This window comes from Bubalus bubalis, chromosome 5, assembly GCF_019923935.1.
Source record: "Bubalus bubalis isolate 160015118507 breed Murrah chromosome 5, NDDB_SH_1, whole genome shotgun sequence".
NCBI lineage: Eukaryota > Metazoa > Chordata > Mammalia > Artiodactyla > Bovidae > Bubalus > Bubalus bubalis.
In genome coordinates, this window is record NC_059161.1 from 12501 (window position 1) to 31040 (window position 18540).

General features: G+C 44.7%; 1 long non-coding RNA gene across 1 annotated transcript; it reads right to left on the bottom strand.

Moving 5' to 3' along the window:
• Positions 1-287: 287 nt before the first annotated feature.
• LOC102409631 lies at positions 288-10482 on the bottom strand. The gene is made up of 3 exons (XR_006641046.1): positions 9976-10482; positions 5058-5175; positions 288-569 (listed from the first exon to the last, which is right to left on the bottom strand). It is a non-coding gene; the product is annotated as an uncharacterized LOC102409631 (long non-coding RNA).
• Between the last annotated feature and the right edge of the window lie 8058 nt (positions 10483-18540).

Here is an 18540-nt window from a genome sequence, read left to right on the forward strand (position 1 = left end):
AATTTAGACTCACTTAGGACTTTGCTTTGAGAGGAGTTGAACTACTCATTGTTAAAGAGAAATGATCCTTTCTTCTCTGAAGATTTGTGAATCATTCATTTGGGTGTGGTGAATAAAATACTTAAGGATCTAATACATAAAAATGCAACAGGCAAAGCATAGATTTTTTGCTCCCTTTCTCAAAGGATGGAATATTTTGTATTTGCACTGATTTTATGTCTTGACTTCATGTACAATTATATATGGATTTTTTTTAGTTGAAATACAATAGGACTAAAAATATATATATATAATACTAATAAATCATGTTGGTATGTGTGGTTCTCACATAGGATTCACAGGAAATTTAAATTCACAGTTGTCAGTGTAAACGATTAATGCTGTTTAGCTTCTTCATGAATCTGCACCATGAATGAAGAGCTTTTCTCAAAATATTTCACTGAGGGAAATACAAGGATGATAGGCATAATACTATGCGTCAACTCATGGATTTCTAAGCATTGCTCACAATACAGATTTGATTTTCAACATCAGGGTTCTTTCAGTGTCCTTGAACAGCATTTGCTTTTCTGTATACAGCAGAAAAAAACTCATGAGTATCCAACTTGTTCACATAAAACAAGTGTATGAATTGTTATCTTCCTGACTCAGGGATCAAACCCACATCACTTCCATCTCCTGCACTGGTAGGCAGGTTATTTACCGACTGTGCCACCTGGAAGCAATATACATTTCAAGAACCACTGCCATCAGCTTCTCCTGTTCATGACCGAAGTAGGAGAAAGAACATTGGAAGAAGTACTCGTAAGTCAAGGAACTGTTATACTGGGTACTCTAGTTATTACTGGGACAAGTCAGCTCCTCCAATGATGAGTGGTATAACTGAAAAATTATTATAGATGCATGGGATGTGATGTCTACATGATAAATGTGTTCCTTTTATGCTACTGCTTCAGGTGTGCCTACTTCAGCATGAAGGACTGCATTCAAGGGATGCCTGCTATTCCAGCTCAAGCAACAGATAGTGAAGTGCAGATCATTGTCCTTTGTTGAAAATAATCAGCAGTTTGTCAACATATGTAACATGCCAGAGCAACCCTTGGGATGCAACTCTAAAAACAGGTTAGGCCCTCTTTTTGCCAAACCCCACGATAAAATACAAATCAAAAAAACAAAAATAGCATCAGTTTTGTCAGGACTTCCTCATCTTTTCTTTCTGGATGGCAGGAAGCAGACATTGAGGCCAGATGACTGCGGGATTTAATTGTGAACTAACATTGGGTGGGGTGGAAGCTCATCACTCTAGTAAGAATGTGGCTCAATTAAACTGACTTTCATTCACTTCATGTACATAGAGTTCTATAATCCTTCATTAAGGAATTCAATAAGTTATACTTCCTTACACCTTCACAATCTCTTGGTTTACACGAATGTCAATTCCTCGTCTAGCACTTATACAATGAGTTGTACAGGTAGTAACAGTGCATAAATGATGATGAGCAATGACAGGAAGTTTATTTATTCTGTTTGAATTCTTGATTTTTTATAGAATTTTTTTATAATATACTTACAGATGTGAATATTTTAGTGGCATGTATAAATACACGGTGAGTAGTGCTATGATAACTCATAGGGTTGGCACAATAATTATCATGGTTATTATGTCTTTTTCATGTATGCCTTTTGAGATTCTGTTCCATTATACATTATCATAATATATTCAATACAGTTTCCTAAACTGTACAGTACGTCCTTGTGATTTCTTTCATATATCAGATCAGATCAGATCAGTCGCTCAGTCGTGTCCGACTCTTTGCGACCCCATGAATCGCAGCACGGCAGGCCTCCCTGTCCATCACCAACTCCCGGAGTTCACTCAGACTCATGTCCATTGAGTCGGTGATGCCATCCAGCCATCTCATCCTCTGTCGTCCCCTTCTCCTCCTGCCCTCAATCCCTCTCAGCATCAGAGTCTTTTCCAATGAGTCAACTCTTCACGTGAGGTGGCCAAAGTACTGGAGTGTCAGCTTTAGCATCATTCCTTCCAAAGAACACCCAGGGCTGATCTCTTTCAGAATGGACTGGTTGGATCTCCTTGCAGTCCAAGGGACTCTCAAGAGTCTTCTCCAACACCACAGTTCAAAAGCATCAATTCTTCAGCGCTCAGCCTTCTTCACAGTCCAACTCTCACATCCATGCATGACCACGGGAAAAACCATAGCCTTGACTAGATGAACCTTTGTTGGCAAAGGAATGTCTCTGCTTTTGAATATGCTAAGTTGGTCATAACTTTCCTTCCAAGGAGTAAGCGCCTTTCATATATAGTACTATGTATTTGTTAATAATTCAATCAAAAACTGGTACACAAACATTCATAGTGACATTATTCACAATAGCTCAAAGGTAGAACCCATTCAAGTGTCCATTGGTGGCTGACTGAATATGCAACACAGGGTATATTCAAAAGCTTGAACAGTATTCTACCATACAAAAAAAAATTAAATGGTGCTGCCACTGTGCAAGACATTACAGAAATTACTCCAAAACTAACACATGGAATACATACATAGTTTGATTCTAATTCATGCTATGTACCCAAAAGGTATGGGAAAAGGGGCTCAAAAAATGCATACTTCTGCAGTCATAGTCACAACAGCATGATTCACACTGGCCAACAAACAGAAGTACTCTAAGTGTCCATGGCAGCCAACTCCATAAACAAACTGTGGTAGACACGCAATGGAATCTGATTCGGCCCTTCAAAGTCGGTAATTCTGACAATGCTACAATGTGGACGAACCTTATGGTCATTATATTAAGTGAAATAAACTAGACCAAAAAAGGAGAAACGTTCTGTGATTCCACTAGTATGAGATATCCAAACAAGTCAAGTCCAAAGCCAGAAAAACAGAAAGTGATTCCCAGGGATCGAAGAGAGTTCATGTTTCATGGACCCCAGTTTCCCTTGGGGAAACTGACTTCCCATGATATCTCCAAAACCAATTATACAAATAATTGGAAGCCATATCCAATCAAATGAATGTAGACATAATTTTACAGTTTACACCAACCTCACTCAAACTTCTCAATAGACAAAAGGCAAAACTGTATCTATGGTACCTCAGCTTTGCTTAAAACTGTCTACAGTACCTCAGTTTTGCTTATGAAATTTAACAAAAAAAAACTAAAGTCTATCCAAAAAATATATAAAATATATATAACATGAACTTTAAAAAATTAGAAATTTAAACTGTGAAAAACCTTATTCACAAAACTTAAACACAAGCCACAGAAAAATATATTTACAAAATACATATCTGATAAAGGACTGTACTCCAAGTATACCAACAAATCTAGAACCAAAAAAATCATTAAAAATGTATAAATCTAAACACCTGGCCTCCGAAAATATAAAGATAGTAAATTAGCATATCAAAAATACTCAAAATCACATATCATTAGGAAATTACAAACTAAAACAACAGTGAAGTAGCACTGCACACCTATTAGATCCAGGAAACTCAAAAAAAGAGGGGGGCAGAGCTTCTCTGGTGGCTCAGTGGTAAAGAATCTGCCTGATGATGCAAGACACTCTAGTTCGATCCCTTACCCAGGAAGATCCCACATGCCACAGAGAAACATAGATGGATTTTTCCACAGTTAAACAAGGCTCACCTGTGACTGAATACTACACGTCTAGCACTTAGTAAACAGCTTTGAAAAAGTGTCCAGACAAAAAGTATTGCACAGTTATACACAACAGCTCTACTTGTAATAACTAAAAACTTTCAAATATCAGGATGTCTTCGGTAGATGACTGTGTAAACAAATTGGGATACATCCAAAGTGAAGGGGAGCAAATGCTACCCCAAAATATACCACTTCAGCATGAGAATTAGTTGGACCTAATTAACTTTTTTTTTTAAGAGGACACATGATCATCTCTGAAACCTAAGTTCAAGATGGCTCTTCTGTGAGTCACATTTACCAGAGAAATCTCATTTCAAAGGAATCCTCTGTATGTACCAGATAGAAGGATGACAGTCTTGTGAAACTCTTTTTTTTTTTTAATCAATAGGGAAAGCTAAGACATAAATCTCTACAACAACCATACCCTTCCTTTCCTTTGGTTTTATTTTTTAATATTTATTTGTTTTTTTCTTTGGCTGCTCCAGGTGGACCTTCGTTGAGGCAAGCCAGATATTTAGCTACAGCATGCAAACTCTTCGTTGTGGCATGGGAGATCTAGTTCTCGGATCAGGGAATGAACCTGGGCCTCCTTCTTTGGGAGTGTCCAGTCTTAGCCACTGGACCACCAGGAAGCCCCTGTTTTGTGTTTAGATGAACATGGTATCTAAGGTGATATCTTGGGCCATTTCAGTCACTGACTCAGTTTCCTGAGTTTCTCCAAAGCATGCACAAGGTGCACATTATTAAACTGGTTTGCAAAACAAGGAAAGGTTGTTTGCTACAACACTGTATGCTTACAAATATCTAAATGGTAAATGGCATATTATTTATTTTTAATTACTATGGGGGAAAAAAGAATGCAAGATTCATACATGTTACAACATGAATAAACATTAAAACCACCTTTAGTTGAAAAATAAAAATCCATATAGAAAAGGCCACCCAGATCCCATATTCACCATGTCTGCTTTAAATCCATCAAGTTTGTCCAAATAACTGAAAATCTCAGTAACACTCTAAACAAAGAAAAAAGGATGAGGATGGAAAAAAAGATATATTCATACACTTGAACAATTGCTAAAAGTGGAAGTGGGGCTGTGGATTACATTATACTGTAGAAACCATATGATTTCCTGATGTTGGAGGTTATGTGCTGGTTCTGCAGGAGAAGGCACCCCTTTTGGATAAAATACATAAACTATTTTACATGATGTGGCAAATGTGAGTACTTTTTCCCATTGCTAGGAGTTTTCCATACATTTTAAATTACTGGAAAGTAAATTATGTTTCAAAACAACCATGTCAATACCACAAAAGAAATTCAGAATAGACAGGCATGAAACTTTCTTATATAGGCCAAGACTTACCCAGACGAACTTCAAGGGAAGCTGTGATGCTCACTGCCCTTGAAGGAGTCCACATGGAATGAAGAAGTACTGTGGGAAGTCCACTAGTAACCACCATGTCTTGGGTCCTCTGGATGACCTATTGCAGGAGAACAGGTTTTACAAATAAAATGTTCCACATAACTTCACAAAAAGTTGTTAGACTACATTCAGTAAAGCTGAATCATTTCGGATCAATTTACAATCATATAAAATACTACAATTTACAATCCCAATCAATATACAAAAATCACTTGCGTTTCTATACACTAATAACAATCAGAAACAAAAATTAAGAAAATCCCACTTATAATTGCATCAAAAAGAATAATACATCTAGCAACAAACTTAATCAAAGACATAAAAGACCAGTAGCCAGAAAACTAGAAAGCCCTGATAAAAAAAAAAAAAAAAAAAGAGAACACAAATAAACAGAAAACTATTCCACGCTCATGCACTGGAACAATGAAGAATTAAAATGTCCATTCCAACCAAAGTCATCAACAAATACACTGACTGCAATCACAAATAATATTCAATGGCATGTTTCACAGAAATAGAAATATTCCTAATATTAGACTGCTAATATTGAACAGGACCTTAAACGGCCAAAACGACTCTGAGAAAGAAGAACACAGCTGGAGGCATCTTCCTCTCCCACTTCAAACTACATCACAGACCTGTAGTAACCACCACAGTGAGGAACTGGCAGGAACACAGACACATGGACTCCAGGAAAGAATAGAGAGCCCAGGAGTAAACCCACATGCACGTGGTCAGTTCATGAAAATCAAACCAGGAACGTGCGAAGAGGAAAGGACAGTCTTCTCAAGAAACAGTGACAGGAAAACTGGCCACCTACACTAAAGAACATCACTGGTCATCCTCTAGATCATCTAACAGAAATCAAACTAAAAACCCACCATTTTCCACATGGAGCTCTTTCCCCAGAGTCCTCTGAGATGGACCTCCAGTCAGGCGTCAGCTGAACACAGGAAACGTCTACTTTGTCCTCATTTTCCCCTCTTGCAGCGCCTCCCTGCTGGCGGGCACTGAGGCAACCCCACTCCTCTCAGCCGAGACGCAGCCCCGTGACCCCAAAGACCGAGCCCTGAGGGCCCTGAGGAGACAAAGCTCCCGCCAGTTGGTCACCGAGCAGATTCTGAAGGTAAAGCGTCCTGCACCCGCAGGATAGAGGGGGGTTAGGCGCCCCCTGCGGGCCGCCAGAGAAGAGCGGGCAGCCCCGTGCTCGCAGACCTCAGAGGGCTCACCCAGAAGCAGCTCTGCTGTGAGCACTCAGACTGGAAGCCCAAACTGAAATGGAGCAGAATAGCTCCATGCTGCTGCTGCTACTGCTGCTAAGTCACTTCAGTCATGTCCGACTCTGTGCGACCCCATAGATGGCAGCCCACCAGACACCCCCATCCCTGGGATTCTCCAGGCAAGAACACTGGAGTGGGTTGCCATTTCCTTCTCCAATGCATGAAAGTGAAAAGTGAAAGTCAAGTCATTCAGTCCTGTCCGACTCTTAGCGACCCCATGGACTGCAGCCCACCAGGCTCCTCCGTCCATGGGATTCTCCAGGCAAGAGTAATGGAGTGGGGAGCCATTGCCTTCTCCCAGAATAGCTCTATGACCCTCCTCAAAACGTGGCTAAGGAACAATGAGAGCCTGTATGGAATGCAGCCATAAAAAGGAACCCATTTGAGTCAGTTCTAATGAAGGGGATGAACCTAGAGCGTATTAAACAGGAAAGTCAGTCAAAAAGAGAAAAACAGGTTATCGAGAAGGATGGGTCTAACGAGTCTGTTCACATAGCAGCAATGGAGATGCAGACATAGAGAACACACTTACGGACAAGGGTGGGGAACAAGAGGGAGAGGGTGAGATGAATGGAGAGAGCAGCATGGATGCATGTACACCAACATTTGTAAATAGACAACCAGTGGGAATTTGCTGTATGACTCAGGGAACTCAAACTGGGGCTCTGTAATAACCTAGACAGGTGGGAATGGGTGGGACGTGGGAGGAAGATTCAAGAGCAAGGGGACATGGGTACACCTATGGTTAATTCATGTGGATGTATGACAAATCAAACCAATATTGTAAAGCAATGATCAACCAACTAAAAATAAATAACTGTTAAAAATAAAACATATGAAATGAACATAAACACAAACTTTGCAACAAGGTAATTCCATTTAAAAAACTATAAAATTTTTAGAAAACAACAAAAGATCTACATGACCTTTGGTCTGGTGATCAGTTCTAACACACAACAAAAAAACCAACTTACCGAATTATAAATATAAATTATTTTAAAAATTGACTTTTATAATTTTATACATTTACTCTGTGGAGGACCTTACTCGAGAGAACCAAAAACAAACTGTTAAATGAACCACTGACCACCCAGCCTTGCCAGGCAACAGAGAAAAGAAAACACTTGCCAGAGTCATCTTACAACAGGAGGTCCTGGTAAGGAACAAGGAACTAACAAGCTACCACCAACCAGGATTCCCGAGAGGTCAACAAGAGAGGTCAAAAAGAGAAGTCAAAAAGAGGTCAACAAGAGATGGGAGACTGCAGTCCAGAGGTCCTAGCAACTTCCCAGGATCCTCCTCGCTGGAATCCATCTCGGCTGAGTGATGCGTGTGCCCCCAGGAAGGATCCCAATTCAGCATGACTGGCAACAGACAAACCAGAAACTAACCCAATGACCATAAACCCTGAGACAGTGAGCCACGTGGCAGAGCAATTCTCTCCGTTTCCCTCACCCTCCTGCCCTCCGCCCCGGCATCCCTTCCCAATAAAGGCTCTCACTTGGACGGCACTCCTCTCCTCAGACAACTCATTTCCAAGTGTCAGACAAGAACCCACTCTCAAGCCCTGGAAGGCATCCCCCTTCCTTCATCAAAAGCAATATCCAGGAGAAAATATCTTCAAAACGCTATCTTGTAGAGAAGGAAATCGGAGAAGGCAATGGCAGCCTGCTCCAGTACTATTGCCTGGAGAATCCCATGGAGAGAGGAGCCTGATAGGCTGCAACCCTGGGGTCGCTAAGAGTCGGACACGACTTCACTGAGCGACTTCACTTTCACTTTTCACTTTCATGCATTGGAGAAGGACATGGCAACCCACTCCAGTGTTCTTGCCTGGACAATCCCAGGGACAGAGGAGCCTGGTAGGCCGCCATCTATGGGGTTGCACAGAGTTAGACACGACTGAAGCGACTTAGCAGCAGCAGCAGCAGAGAAGGAAATAGCACAACCTCCAGTATTCTGACCTCGGAAATCCCAGGGCCAGAGGAGCTTGAGCGACAAAGCGATAAGAGGTGGAGTTGTTAGGATCCAGAGAGAAGCCACTCTTCAGGGTGTGAACCATTGCAGAGGGCAAGGGCAAGGGCTGGGGCCATGGAATTAGGCCTGGCTATGTTTTGTGAGGGGGTGGAATTCATATGCTAATGAGTGGGAGGATCATCCCAGCTTTTGGGGAACCACCCACTCCTCCCTCTATTGACCGTGCCTTGGAGATGTCCTGCCACCTCTGGGTGTGTCTGTTGGCTTATAGATTGGGGATTAAGGTTTACTTGAATTTGACTTGTCATCTTGGACCCAACTGATTTTAATTGGTTTACATTATACCCTTGTGCTTTGTCATTCTTTCAAAGGTTGTGCTCTGCCCGCTTCCCTCCTGTTTCATGCTCTTTTCCTGAGCCCCATCCAGACCCACAAGACTACCCCTATAATCTTCTGGAGAGACAACCAGAAAATAGCTGGCCTTGGGAGGGAAATACTCTATAATATCCAACCCCTAATCCTACCCAATACTGGTCACACTGGAGATCTTGGGGATGCTCAAACTCCAGTCCAGGGGGGGTCCCAGGAGGTCATCACGCCTTGACCTGCCTAGGGATCGGTCTTCGAAAGGTTGTCACACCTCAACCTGTTCGGGAATCCTCTAGTCCCAGAGGTCCCAGGAGGTCGTCACGCATCGACCTGCCCAGGGACCCAATCCTGGGGAGGCTGTCACGCCTCAACCTGCCTGGGGATTCGATCTCTAGGAGGCTGTCACGCCTCAGCCTGCCTGGGGATCTGCACCGACCCGGGGACGCCTGGCTCTCAGGTTGCAACTAGATGTCACGCGAGTGTATGTTCCTTGGTTCTTTGTCTCATCACAACAAAGATTTGGAGCAACGGACATTAAAGCCCTCGGCACATCACAGCTCTCGGGTCTTGGACAAACCGTGTTACAGCTCTTAGGCACATCAGTGTTACAGCTCCATTTTATTTAGAAGATAGCAGGAGAATCCAAGACTTGAAGAGAAGAGAGTGGAGGAGTGCGTGGGGAGGGAGGGAGGGAGGGAGGTTGGGGGGGAGAGAAAGAGAGAGAGAGAGAGAGAGAGAGAGGGAGGGAGGGAGGGAGGGAGGGAGGGAGATAGAGCGCATGCATGCGGGAGAGAGAGTCCGAGAGAAAGCGCTTTGGCTCCTCCTTTTATATGTTTTTCTTCCACCTGGGCCTGCCCTATGCAAATTGGGCTTAGCCAGGAGTGCTGTTTGTTCTGCCTGAAGTTTTCACTCTGGTCCTCGGACCTTCCTTTGACCTTCCTTTGACCTTCCTTGTCTTTTAGCCACCGCCATTTTGGACTCCTTTTCCCTATTCTACCTACCTAACAGTCTGATCCTTGGCACAGAGAACAGAAAGGACAGAAGAACCTCCACCGGCTTGTGGAACAGCTACTGGGGCTCAGCAGATAGCGCCTTTGGGACATGCTGAGGAGTAGCCTCTCCAGAGTCCCTAATTGTGCCCCCTGCCACCCGCCCGTTCACAGGAGGTTCAAGGAAACAAGAAACGAGAGATTGTAAGCGTCCCTCCAGCTCTAGGAGCAAGGACCTCTTACCTTAACTGGAGGTCTTCTGGAATCTGAGACTGGGCCACATGAGCTTTCTGCTGAGTTTGTTTTTTGCTGTCCCGGTTTCCAGCACGATGGGCCTTCCCCTGCGCTGGGTTTCTTCACCTTCTGCTTCTAGCGCGGGAGCTTCACTGAGTTGGGATCCTGCTATGCTTGGCCTCTTCCACGCGGAGGTTGTTTCAGCCAGGTTAAATCCGAGTCACGGCACCATAGATGTCACGCGAGTGTATGTTCCTCAGTTCTTTGTCTCGTCACAACAAAGATTGGGAGCGACAGACATTAAAGCCCTCGGCACATCACAGCTCTCGGGTCTTGGACAAACCATGTTATAGCTCTTAGGCAAATCACTGTTACAGCTCTATTTTATTTAGAAGTTAGCAGGAGAATGCATCCTCGAAGCGTGAGGGCACGCCAACCCAAAGATTCGAAGAGGAGAGAGTGAGGGAGCGCACGGTGGGGGGCGGGGGAGAGTGAGAGAGAGAGAAAGAGCACACGCACGTGGGAGAGAAAGAGCGAGAAAGCACTTTGGCTCCTCCTTTTATACGTTTTTTCCTCCACCTGGGCCTGCCCTATGCAAATTGGGCTTAGCCAGGAGTGCTGTTTGTTCTACCTGAGGTCTTCACTCTGGTCCTCGGACCTTCCTTTGACCTTCCTTTGTTCTATTTTCGTGGGCTTTTCCTTCCTTGTCTTTTAGCCACCACCATTTTGGACTCCTTTTCCCTATTCTACCTACCTAACAGTAAAGAATCTGCCTACCAATGCAGGGAACATGGGTTCAATCCCTGGTCCTAGAAGATTCCACATGCCCAGGGGCAACTAAGCCCCTGAACAACTATTGAAGTTTGCATGCTCCAGAGCGAAAGTTCTGCAACCAGAGAAAGCACTGCAGTGAGAAGGCATGGCACGGCAACTAGAGGGCAGCCTCTGCTCACTACAACTAGACAAACTAGGGATAAAAAACCAGCACAGTCAAAAATAATGTAATGTTTAAAAAAAAAAAAAAAGGACAGTTCTTTGAAGAAATGACTGAGACTAGGGATGAGACTGTAAATACATGAGCCAGGGTAATCTTAAATTATGAGAAAGTAAAGAAAGTAAAGACAACTATCAAGCTGTCCAAACTGATAAAAATGAATGATTACACAGTTTTATCTGTATATACTAGCAAATAACAATCTGAAAAGGAATTTTAAAAAACAATTCCCTTTCAATAATGTCAACATTAATAAAATACTTTGCCATGGATGTAATGAGGATGACAAGACTAGCACACTGGAAATTATACACGATTGCTGAAAAATATCCTAAATACATGTACAGATATTCCATAGCGATGGAAAGACTTCAGTTGACAATACCATGGAATGCATCTTCAATCTGAAATGAAGATTCAATATGAATTACAAAAGGCTGAAAGGTTGTTGCTAAACCACAAAAGATGCCAGGATTCTTGGCCTCCAGAGTAGAAGAGTTCAATCCAGGGCCAGTGACAAAGCTTGATCGCTCAGAGGTTTGTGTTATAAAGTTTTATTAAACTATAAAAGAGATAGAGAAAGCTGCTGACATAGACATCAGAAGGGGGAAGAAAGAGTACCCCCTGCTAGTCTTTAGCCAGGTGTTGCATAGCCACTAGCAGTCTGCTAATTAAAGAAAGACAATGTCTCAGAGAATGGCACCAGGACCCTCACCCACAACATGCATTGAGATAACATTGGCAGCAGGTGAGTCATCCCGGGCCATAAAATGATTGACATGAATCTTGAAGAAAGGCAGATTTCCAAGCAAATATATAGTTTCATTAACATAGATTAGGAGAACCAGGTATGAGTAAAACACTGGTTTGTCGAGTTGGTTCTGAGCCTTTGACGTGAAGACAGAGTCTTGGGTAAATACATAGTACATTAGCATAACTTAAGACAAACATTTCCATAAGAAAAGTACATTGCTTAGCTCAAGGTTTGAGAAAAGTTAAATTCAGGTGAAGCCAGGAGTCGTCATGGCAACACAGAATTTTCAGAGAAACCTTTTAAATTTGTATCGAGAGAGAGAAATAGTGCAACACTAGTTTCTTTCCTCCTGCCTCTTAAGAGAGAGAGAAACAAACGTCTGACACTTGCAGCCTATTTTCTGGGTCTGGAGACCCCTGGCCTTCCTGCCTGTTACCCTCTCCAGGCCTGTAGGAAGCAATACACAAGCTGACCCTAACGTACACGTGGAATGACAAGGGACTCCAAGGAGCCAAAACAATCACATGAGTCTGCAGTTCAAACATCCTCTGGTATGCTGTGCTAAGTCACTTCAGTCACGTCTGACTGTCAGAGCCCACCAGGCTCCTCTGTCCATGGGAATTTTCCAGGTAAGAATACTGGGATGGGTTGCCATACCCTCCTCCAGGGGATCTTCTCAATCCAGGGATGGAATTCCTGCATTGGCAGATAGGTTCTTTACCACTAGCACCACCTGGGGCAAAAGTGCCTAAATGGAGATCAGGGAAACCCAGTTAGGAGAAGGGACTCAGAGACAAGGAAGTGAGGGAAGGAGATTCTTAGCCACATTCAGAGAAGCCCCGCAGGTAGTTCTGCAGGTGGAAGAGGAGGAGGAAGCAGGCTGAAGCTGTGTAGATGAAAGAGGGAACTAAAGCAGGGGCCCCCCAACCTCTAGGGTCTAATGCCTGATGATCTGAGGTGGAGCTGATTAAATAATAGAAATAAGTGTTCGGTCACTCAGCCATGTCCAACCCTTTGTGACCCTATGGACTGTAGCCCACAAGACTCCTCAGTCCATTGAATTCTTTAGGCAAGAATACTGGAGTGGGCTCTCATTTCCTTCTCCAGGAGATCTTCCCAACCCAGGGATTGAACCTGGGTCTCCTGCACTGCAGGCAGACTACCAACAGAGCCACCAGGGAACAGAAAGAGTGCACAATAAATGGACTGCACTTGAAACATCCCAAAATCTTGCCCCACCCCTGTCTGTCAAAAAACTGTCTTCCAAAAAAACTCCCGAGGTCAAGGAAGGAACTTCAAGTGTACTCAGCTGTCCCAGGTTGCTGGCTTAGGGAGATGCTGAAGCAGGGGTGTCCCAAGAGGTAGACCCTCCCTTGTGTGGGGTCCTCAACAGACCTCCGATGGCCTTGGTGATGATTGGAGAGATTTGTTTCATTTTTTTTTTAATATCCTTGTGGGATAAACTTAAAACTTAGCAATTGTTACAGCTTTCCTAAGAAAAAGTTTTCTTTCTTTACTGATCCATGAAGTACCAACTATGATGATCACTGTTCTAATACACCTCATAGTGTTGCTGACACTATGGATACAATTGTGTGAAATTGAACTTGTTCAATAAAAATGATGAAGCATCTGCCCTGTGGCCAGCACTTTCCAAGGGTTGGGGAGGAAATGAAATACTCCATAAGATGCACAGCTGGTAGGCACATTCTTTAAAAAAGCCTTTTACATTTCCACCAATAGTTTATTCTCAATGTCAACACTTGCCAATCAATGACCATGCTGGGTAGGAAGCTCATTAAAAACCCAGGAGCCAGGGTTCCTGGAAGGATATTCCATTCTCCCTTAGACAGTCCTTCACCCTCTCTGGGTCTCAGTTTCCTCATCTGTAAAATCATGGACAACTGACTGTAATTCATTCCTGGAACCCAAGCCTATTGAGAGGGATGGGAAATATTACTCCAAGGCCTGGATGATAGACCAGATTTAAAGAAAAATATGTCATTGCTGCTTTTCAGTCAAACAGACAAATACAATGAAGGAAGGGGTCTAGTCTGGGAAGTTCTTACACATCAGGAGATGGCTCTGAGCTGGATTTCCACAAACAAGAACATCCATGCAAAGGACAAGGCTGCAGAGCTCTGTGCCCATCTGCCTCCCTACAGCCAGCAGCATTTACAAGTGACCTCCTAAAGCCTTCACCAAACTACAGGGGCACCTCTGGGCTTTCTATTTCCCTCACTTTTCTGACTCTTTTCTTAAAAAAAAAAAACGCACATTTCTTCATAGAATGCCACATTGGAAGGAAAATAGGCCTTCAATTTTTAGACCTCGATTTGCAAAAAAACTTGGAGGTTTTTTTTTTTTTAATTAAAGCACCACATAATTTAAAAAATTTTACACGTTCTATTTATTCAGTTCTAAAACACCACACTTATTGCACAGGGTCCCCATGGAAAGGCCCCCTCTCAGCAGGACAGCCACAGATTCCACCATGAAAGGGCAGCAAGGTGCCCTCCTCCCTTCTTTTCTGCCTGGGTGGCCACCAGGTGTTTAAATCCATGCACCCTACTAAGTTCCTAGGGTGCAATTCGTGGACCCTTCCCTTTCCCATCCCAGCAGGTGGTCAAGGGCCCACTGGGCTGCAAACTGCCGATAGCAGGGCTGGGCCAGTCAGCCAGAGTAAGGGTTGTGGAGTCCCAGCAGGTGAAATCACCAGGCAAGATAAATCCCTTGGACTTCCTGGGGACCTCGCTGCAGGCACTAGGCTGCTTTGGAAAACCGCGTGGGTCTGAGCTTTATGCGAAAGGGTAAAGTGGTAAAGGCCTTGACCCCAATGGCGAGGCCTTTCTGCGACCGCCAGGTTAGGGGGCTCCGAGACAGTGCCAACAGAGAGGACGGAATACGTGGTTCCCTGCTCCACCCTTTGCCACGGAGCCCCAGTTCCTTTACCTGTGGTCCGCACCCCTCCATTCTGCTCACTGGATGCCTATCGATGGGGACCCAGGAGCCCACGAAATGGGCATTCCCAGCCGCAATGGCGACGCCTGAGACCTGGGACCCACAGCCTAGGAGCTCGGAGGAGGCGCCCTCCGCCCCCGACAAGAGCCAGGTGTGCTCCGCCCATATGCCCACTTCCAGAAGAGGCCTGCGAGCCTTGCTAGTGCTGCCAGGTGAAATCCATCCAGGAGCAAATCCACCCCACCAAGACAACCCAAGCTTTTTATCAGCTGTGAAGTAAAGTCATTCAGTCGTGTCCAACTCTTTGTGACCCCATGGACTGTAGCCTACCAGGCTCCTCTGTCTATGGAATTTTCCAGGGAAGAGTACTGGAGTGGGTTGCCATTTCCTTCTCCAGGGGATCTGCCCAACCCAGGGATCGAACCACCAGGGAAGCCCCACATTTAGCATGTACCTGGAAAGGGGGAGGCGAGCGAGCGGCACGGTGCACCCCACAGGCCACCGCCCCTACATCAACCAACACCACATCTCCGCTCGCGGCCGTCTGCGGACCTCGGCGCTGCCAGCTGTGACGCTTGGGGGCCCGGCCGTGCACTGGTCGACCGACCCCTGGAGGTCCCTGCCAACCCCAGACGACCACCCCCACGTCCCCCCGAAACGGGGCAGACCCCTCCCCCATCACCTGGTGGGGATTTAAAAACCTGGTGGCCACCCAGGCAGAAAAGAAGAGAGGAGGGCACCTTGCTGCCCTTTCATGGTGGAATCTGTGGCTGTCCTGCTGAGAGGGCTGCCTTTCCATGGGGACCCTGTGCAATAAGTGTGGTGTTTTAGAACTGAATAAATAGAAGGTGTAAATATTTTTAATTAAATTTTTAATTAAAAAAATCTCCACCCGTACGGCCACACCCCCCACCCACGACCTCTCCCCTCAACCACCTGGGTCCCCTACACACGCCCCAGGCACCCTTCTCCCCCGACCACCAAGGGCAGAGGGAAGGGGCTCTGAAAGGAAGCATGGCGCCTAGCAGGCAAGGGACACGACAGAGGTAAGGAGGCGAGAGAGCGAGAGAACCCGACAAGACAGCCGCAGGACGCATGGGGAAGTAGGGTTGGGAGCAAGCCCCGAGGCTCGGAGGGCGTGGGGAGGCGCCTGGCATCCGCGCGGCAGGCCCAGAGCAGCGGACGACCGACGACCCGCCGAGGCAGACCAGTCCAGGGCCAGCGGCGGGAGGCGACGGGCAAGCAAGCGGCCCCACGGCGGGGAGCCGCCACCCGTCACGCCGCACAGCCCGCGAGACGCGACCGGAGGTCCACGGCCAGGGGGAAGGCAGTCGTGGCCGGCGCCACGAGCAAAGGCGAGTGGGGTGTGGTGGGGGCGCGCTGAGCACCTCCTCCCCCGCCCCGAACCCTCGGACCCAACCTCGAAGGAACGTGGCGGGGAGGTTGAGCGGAAGAGAGACACCGGAGACGACACCACCGGGCGCGGGGCAAGGGTGGCGCCCGGCCGGGGATGGAGGCGCGGAGGGGCGGGCGGGAAGGCGGAGGAGAGCCGCCTTTCCCACCCGACCCCTACTCTGCTCGCGGCCCCTCATCCCCTGCCACCGGAAAGGCCACTGGGCCCGACAGCCCGCCCGGGGCGCGCAGCCTTCCAGACGTCTTTCCCTCCCTACCTTCCCATCCCGCGCCGCACGGTTGGAGGAGAGGCTCAGGAGCCGGGCGGGGCGAGGCGAGGCCCACCGCTTCGCTCTCGGAACCCACCACGTTAATGATCCTTCCGCAGGTTGACCTACGGAAACCTTGTCAGCTGATCTGTCTATATAATTCAGGGATAAAACTATGACTACAGAAAAGAAAGATGACCTGACCTAGGATCGACATGATATTCTATAGAACCAGAGAAAATTGGTTAAAATAAAAAAATTTTTTCTTGGAAACTGTAAAGCTGGTTCTTTTGCATATACAATTAAAAACAATTAGCTTTTAAAAAGGCCTGCCTAGGGCAAAGCTTGAAGTTAACCCTTTCCTTGAAAAACACTGCCCACTTTGCCTGAGACCTTAGCCTTCGGCAAATGAGAACTTCAAGCCCCCCCCCCCACCCACTCACCCCAGAAAGGAGGTCAAGAGATATTTTGAATCTTAGGCGGAAAACTAGAAGATCTCTGTCTGTCTGTCTGTGTGGATTTATGTATGTCTCAGTGTGAGTCTTCTGTTTTTTGATAATATTGCTGAGGTTGTGAGTTCTTATTTAATCTAAAGAAAAGGAAGCCCTTACAAATCAAACAACTCTAAATACAAGAAAAAATTGACATAAATGAATTTTAGATTCATGTGAACTGGGAAATAATCAATATTAAATATATAGTATTTTTTTTCTAATATAGGCATACCTCAGAGTTATTAACACTAAGCATAAAATTTTCATAGTACCTAGGTTTATTATAAGTTAAATATTGCTATATTGTTATATGTGTCACAAACTTGTCAACAAAGGAAATACCTCTAAAAACAAACAAAAAAACTCCTAAAAAATGTAAATGCGATATGAGCTTTTAGATAAACTATTAAAAATAATTATACTTTAAAATATCTGTCTATAATAGGCTCGATTGAAGGCACAGGAGAAGGGGACAACAGAGGATAAGATGGTTGGATGGCATCACTGACCTGATGGAGATGAGTTTGAGCAAGGCCCTGGAGTTGGTGATGGACAGGGAAGCCTGGCATCCTGCAGTCCATGGGGTCGCAAAGAGTCAGACACGACTGAGCAACTGAACTGAACTGAGCTTACAGTAGTTTCTCCAGATTTTGTTTACCTGAGTTTCTATCCTTGTGCTCAACTAAGTGACGACAGTGTATTGAATAGCTAGGTCATTTCCAAATAAATTAAGGTTCTGAAACATTCATGACTTGACAGGACCTTCCTCTTACACAGAAACTAAAGAGATTTTTGGACTATCCTGAATAGTGTCTGGTGCCATCCTAAGATGTTCACCATAAGAAAGCAAATTTTTTTTCGATAGTATCACTGATGTGTACGTTCACCAACCTATAGAATGCCAATATAAAAGTCAGTTCTTGGTTGCTTAAGGAAAATGTATGTCTTGTTATTAAAGAAGGTATGAGGAATGAAATCGCATTTTATGAAGGAAAAAGAAGTAGTTCTGACTTACAGGTGGCAGTTTCAGGATGAGAGAAGCAAAGGAATGGGTACAGAAAGGGATAAGGAGGTTTTATGGAAAGTGGAACCCCAGAAAAGGGTTTTGTGCCTGGTACAAGCTTTCTTGAGATGTTGAACTGCCTTTGCTAATGGATTTTAAGTTTCTTTACCTCTTAAATGATCTGTTCTAGGTTTACCTTTGAAATCTTTTGTTAACTTTGGCTAAGTGAAGAAGTATTGTTTCACAGTAACTTATGTGATCCTACCTGACTGTTATAAACCCTTTTGATATTTTTGAACAAACCTTCCTAAATAATGGACTTCTAGCTACCTTTGGGATGCTTCAGAGGGCCCCTGAGACCTCCCAAAGAGACATATTAAACAACTTGAGTTCATTTGGCATGTTAAACTACATGGGAAGTGTTGTCAGAAAGAATGATGTATCTTCTCAAGTTATATTGTATGGTTGATGATATTAATATAGATATCCTAGAAATTATGTGACATTCATGAAAATCTTATATGTTCTGGTAAAATGCTGTCAGTTATAGTTCTAGTTATCATATTCAAGTGTTTCAAGTTACAGCAGTGACCAGATTACTTTGTCAATTTCAATTTAATCAGGTTTTAAACATGCCTTCTACGGTTTCACACTGATGCCTTTGCAAAAATACTGCTCCTTCAAGATATATGGAAAAGACTTTTCTA